Genomic DNA, 6,000 nt, shown 5'->3' with positions numbered 1-6,000 from the left:
ACCAGGTACCGTGGACCGCTTACTAACCAATAATTGTGGTGGCCAGTAAGTTTTCCATGTTAATTGGTGATAAGCGCTTCTATTATTAACTAATGCTTTATTAATCATTAAGATGCTCAGTAAGCGCCCCATTATACCTAATGATTTCCCTACTGAAAATATTCAGGTGACTTGTCATGTTACTTGTCAGCTCAGGTCAAAAGCCGTGCCAATTTACCATATACAAGTGTCATGTGAAAGTGTCGTGTGGATTTTTATAAGCTAGATTTTTGGCGATTCAAAAATGAGAAAGTGACACTTGTACTTCTAACTGCTTAAAAGTTGAGAGAATAGCTTATATAAATAGTAAAAAAAAAAGCATCCAGTTAAGGTATTTGAACCTGCACTCAGAGAGCTATTCACAACGGATATGAGTGATACGCACACTGAAAAAGATTCAGCGCGCTGGCTATTGGCGTCGAACCTACCGTGTGTGACGTCATCAGTAATGACGTCACTACCGACTCGTTGTAGGGAAAATACGTTAACAGCATAGGGGCGGAGTAAGGTTGTATTTATTTTCTCGACAACAAAGGTAAGAATCAATGTGATTTTTATTGTGATTTGTAAAGTGATGAAAATCCCTTAACATAAAATTTTGAAAGTTTAATAATTATAGTGACAAGAGTAATATCTATGTAAAAGTCCCTCATAACCTCTCCCAATATTTGTTTGTATTTCCAGTAACGTGCAAAGTCCATCAATTATCAATGCATCTGCCTATGTCTGCAATTTGTCAATTTGGAAAGTGCACCATTTCCAGTCGGAATTATGTTGAAGGAGAAAAGTTGCTGAACGCTAATCATATTTTAAAGTGCGGGAAAATGTCAGAGATGGGAAATGTCATTCGCATTACAGCTTATTGCCTTCAAACGACTGATATAAATGGAAAACCACATAAAATCAGAGGAGAAATATTGTTAGATGGCAGTATAAAATCTTTTTTGTGTTCCTGCAAGGCTGGATTAAGTCAAAAATGCAAATACGTGCTGGCTGTTTTGCTATACTGCTGCAGGTAAAATTCAATTAATTTTTTTTTGTCATTTCAATGAATAATAATTTCCTAATTGAATTATTATTTTATGAATATTAGCCAATATCTCCATGATTCGTTGACGCTGGTCTGCAGATAAATCTGAAGTATCGCAACCCCTGTGCGATGACGAGTAACACTCATGATCCTTCACCCTCGTTGCTTTATACTGCTCCAGAGTTTTCTTTTGGGGTTTTTGCCAGGCACACTTTACATCAGTACACGATAGTTGTTCAAGTCCATCAATATCATTTCTAAAATTCAATTAGGAAATTATTATTCATTGAAATGACAAAAAAAAATTAATTGAATTTTACCTGCAGCAGTATAGCAAAACAGCCAGCACGTATTTACATTTTTGACTTAATCCAGCCTTGCAGGAACACAAAAAAGATTTTATACTGCCATCTAACAATATTTCTCCTCTGATTTTATGTGGTTTTCCATTTATATCAGTCGTTTGAAGGCAATAAGCTGTAATGCGAATGACATTTCCCATCTCTGACATTTTCCCGCACTTTAAAATATGATTAGCGTTCAGCAACTTTTCTCCTTCAACATAATTCCGACTGGAAATGGTGCACTTTCCAAATTGACAAATTGCAGACATAGGCAAATGCATTGATAATTGATGGACTTTGCACGTTACTGGAAATACAAACAAATATTGGGAGAGGTTATGAGGGACTTTTACATAGATATTACTCTTGTCACTATAATTATTAAACTTTCAAAATTTTATGTTAAGGGATTTTCATCACTTTACAAATCACAATAAAAATCACATTGATTCTTACCTTTGTTGTCGAGAAAATAAATAAAACCTTACTCCGCCCCTATGCTGCTAACGTATTTTCCCTACAACGAGTCGGTAGTGACGTCATTACTGATGACGTCACACACGGTAGGTTCGACGCCAATACTTTAATATGAGTGACAGCAGCGCCCCTCTTTATGAGTGGATAATCCGCTGAAACGGAGTAGCAGAGGCGCTGTTTACGCGTAGCGCTACTGTGTCGACCACTATGCATAACCACTATACGTATAATCGGAGTAGAGGCTACTCCGATTTGGAGTAATAGTTAAGCTATGTTACACATGCTAAGGGTGCAGAACAGTACCTGCCGAAGTATAAGAAACCATGAGAGAGAGAGAGAGAGACAGAAGTCTGCCGAAAAGCAATTCCACAGACCTCTTTCTCACTCCCACGGTCTCTCATGCATTCGGCAAGCCTTATTCTACACCATGTAATTAATTTAATTTAATTTTTTTTTAACCTCGCAAATAAATCGAAACAATGTAATAACGGTAAAGTGGGCAGATATTTTTTTTTTATATGGATGTGATTTGATTAATAATTCAAGCAAAATAAAGAAAAAACTAACAATCTATATTGATAAAACAGTAAAACCATTTATTAAAAATAAAGTTATAATTTTTTACAGTTTTTATCTTGGAATGATCCAATAATTATTTTCTTTTTTTATGGCCACTACTGGTGGCATAGCTGGAATGTCATCTTGATTAAATATTTCTTGTTTATGTTTTTTTTCCACTATATAAACCATCAAATGTTTATCAAAATAAATTTCTTAATACACGCTAACTGTAAACTGTACATTGTACTGAATAATTTTTTTTTTAGATTCTTCTTCAGTTTCTATTTTTGTTACTTTTTTTATACCTACTTTCTTTCCAAATCGTATATCTGGTTCCACCATACTTATAACTATAAAACTATCCAAACTATATAAAGTCCCATTTATGTGAACTTTTTTAAAATTGATACCATTTTTAGTATGATTGCGATTAAATTTAATTTTTGACTCATTTTCAAGAACATTAAACACCTCGCAAATTTTTAAAACTTGTTTTAATGCAATAGTTTGTAACAAATTTTTTTTTGAACTAGTAAAGATCGCATTAGCTTTTAGTTCTCTATGTCTCGATTCAAATCGCATACTCCAAAAATGTATACAAGGACCAAAATATTCTAGAATTGAGATATAGTGAGTTAAAAAGTGAAATTTTGGTTTTAATTTACCATAAAACTTTAAATAAAGTGAATTTAATTCTTTCACGAAACTCTTGGAAACATGAAATCATATTTTATAAAGAACGCATCCATTGTCAAATTTAATTACAAAACTAAAAAACTAACACTGAACTAAAGTGATAAGCTCAGGTGTTCATGATGGATGCCGAACAAAAACAGTAACAGCTACTCAGTTGCAAACATAGTCGACAAACCCGATTGACTAATGTGGTCGGTACACTTAGTCAGAGCGTATATTTCGCCGATCGGAGTAGCTGGTACTCCGATGAAAAGTGTAGGTGCTGCCATGTCAAATATGAGTAGCCTCTAAACTTGAAGAGTAGGGGGCGCACCGAATCTTTTTCAGTGCAGTACGCATACAGCAGAGTACTTAAAACCACGTAAGATGGCGTGACGCCAGCTTTTGTATCGTTGCTGCCCCTCTCGTGTGCTGTGATATAGTCTCCCAACGCATAGAGTAGCTATCCTACCATATAGCAGTGGAGGCATGTGTTTTTTCAACGGTTCTGTCACTGCTATACGCCGTGACAAGTTATAACTGTGCAGCAAGGTGCTTTGTACTAAATACTCGAAGTATAATATTTTAACCATCTGCTCTCTCTACGTTGGCGATCCTCTAAAATTACGTGTTCTTAAAGAAAGAAAGCATTGTTATATTATAATTATACTTAATAGTATACATTTAGTCATTATTGAGTAACTTTCGTCACTATTAAATCACTTTTTTTATTATTTGATGGTGTGATTCAAATCTTATAGTCGATAATTTTATTAAAGGGGCATTTCTTTTCATCAATCTGGGATAATGCACTAAAATATGAAATATTGGTTTTAAATGACCGAAAAACTTAATAAACAACTTGTGATGATCATTAATCAAAATTTCCAATTGTAATATTTAACTTCAATAACACGAGAAAAGACTTACAGTGTGTCAACGTAATGTTTAATTATATAAAAGTATATTACAATGCAACGAATACTGAAGAAATACGTGCGATATACTTAGTACAAAGCACCTTGCTGCACAGTTATAACTTGTCACGGCGTATAGCAGTGACAGAACCGTTGAAAAAACACATGCCTCCACTGCTATACGGTAGGACAGTTACTCTATGAGTTGGGAGACTATATCACAGCACACGAGAGGGGCAGCAACGAAACAAAAGCTGGCGTCACGCCATCTTACGTGGTTTTGAGTACTCTGCTGTATGCGTACTGCGCATCACTCGTCTCCGTAGTGAATAGCTCTCTGAGTGATGGTCCGGATCATTGGTAGCCGAGTATCTTTGCCACTTGGCCAGAATGGATTAAACACTTGGGACAGAATTTACGTCCTTATCAGGTACATCTAAGACTTTTTTAATACTTTAATGTGCGTATCGAATACAAGCAATAAAAATAATTTTTCACTCATGTGTACAGTACTCAGATAAATTATACAAATTCCTGCAACTTAAGCGTATACATAAAAAAAGGTTTTTTCGAAAACTATTAGATTCAAACAAAAATTTAGTAATTGTTATCTTAACTAGAATTGGAAATTGTAAAAAGCATTATCTTATAAATTTCTGTTAGTGTTTGATACGCACATAAAAGTATTAAAGACGAAAATGTAAAACACAACTTTGTTGTATCAGTTAGAACAAATTTATAACATTTTTAAAAATAGAGTTTTTCCCTTGGAAAGTGAAGTATCTGTAAAGTTTAAGTAAAATCTGTGAACAAAAAGAAGTTGTAAAATCAATTACTAGATTTACTGTTGACGATGAACGTATTAAGAAACACGAAACAATGTAAAATGTACATTTACAAGAAGTTAATTATCAATTAGGTAACTAAGGTGGGAAATGTTATTCACGAAATCATAAAATAAACATTAGTTTTAGATGTAACTAATAAGGACGTAGATTCTGTCCCAAGTGTCTAATCCATTCTGGCCCAGCGGTAAAGACATTCGACTACCAATGATCCTGACCAAGTTCAAATCCCTTTACTGGATGCTTTTTTTTTATTATTAATATAAACTATTCTCACAGCTTCTAAGCAGTTAGAAGTACAAGTTTTACTTTTTCACTTTTGAATCGCCGAAAATCTAGCTTATAAAAATCCACATGACACTTTTACATGACAATTCTACATGACACTTCTATATGGTAAATTGGCACGGCTTTTGACCTGACATGTCACCTGACAAATAACATGACAAGTCACCTGAATATTTTCAGTAGGGTTACGATAATGATATGATTTCATGCTTTCCATTTATATATCTTTATGAATGATCACGTATGCGGACATTATAATGTAAAAAAAGGTAATTATTATGACAAAATCGTACTTATACGGACTGTGCTCATAACTTTTTAATGTTATTAGTATATATTCTAAAAGCACGCATACATATATATATATATATATATATATATATATATATATATATATATATGCAGACAAATATTCTTGAAAAATTAAATGTATGTTATACTATGCTGGTAATAATCATACTTAATATTACTGTTACAAAGATGAGTTTTCTTGTGCCGTCGGATTCTTTTTCTCTTGCATTGGATCTTCATAATTTTTTGGGAGTTTTGAAACGTACGAATTATACTTATATCTTTGAAATTATTTTATTGTTATAAAATTACGAAATGGCCATGCCAACGAAAGGTATCTACTAATCAAATTATTTCATAGAATTAATATTAAAACGTATTATTTCACTTCAGTTTATGACAATTATGATAGCGAAAAATAATAAATTAGTAGTTTTAGCTGAACTAACATCTTTGAAAGGAAAGCTGAATATTTTTGCGAAATAATATGGGATTTCGAAATAAGTGTTTACTTACGGGCGAAATAAAAAAGA

The 6,000-nt window shown here is 33.2% G+C and overlaps 1 long non-coding RNA gene across 1 annotated transcript; it reads right to left on the bottom strand.

The window, feature by feature from the left end:
* Positions 1-558: 558 nt before the first annotated feature.
* On the bottom strand, positions 559-1,990 carry LOC149373580 (uncharacterized). The gene is made up of 3 exons (XR_016293359.1): positions 1,870-1,990; positions 1,390-1,720; positions 559-1,326 (listed from the first exon to the last, which is right to left on the bottom strand). It is a non-coding gene; the product is annotated as an uncharacterized LOC149373580 (long non-coding RNA).
* Positions 1,991-6,000: the final 4,010 nt, after the last annotated feature.

The sequence above is a fragment of the Copidosoma floridanum genome, unplaced genomic scaffold (assembly GCF_036245765.1).
Source record: "Copidosoma floridanum isolate Cflo_tuat_1 unplaced genomic scaffold, Cflo_Japanese_pri ptg000030l, whole genome shotgun sequence".
Taxonomy (NCBI): Eukaryota; Metazoa; Arthropoda; class Insecta; order Hymenoptera; family Encyrtidae; genus Copidosoma; species Copidosoma floridanum.
The sequence above is the reverse complement of the archived record's forward strand: the minus strand, read 5'-3'. Positions and strand labels throughout refer to the sequence as shown.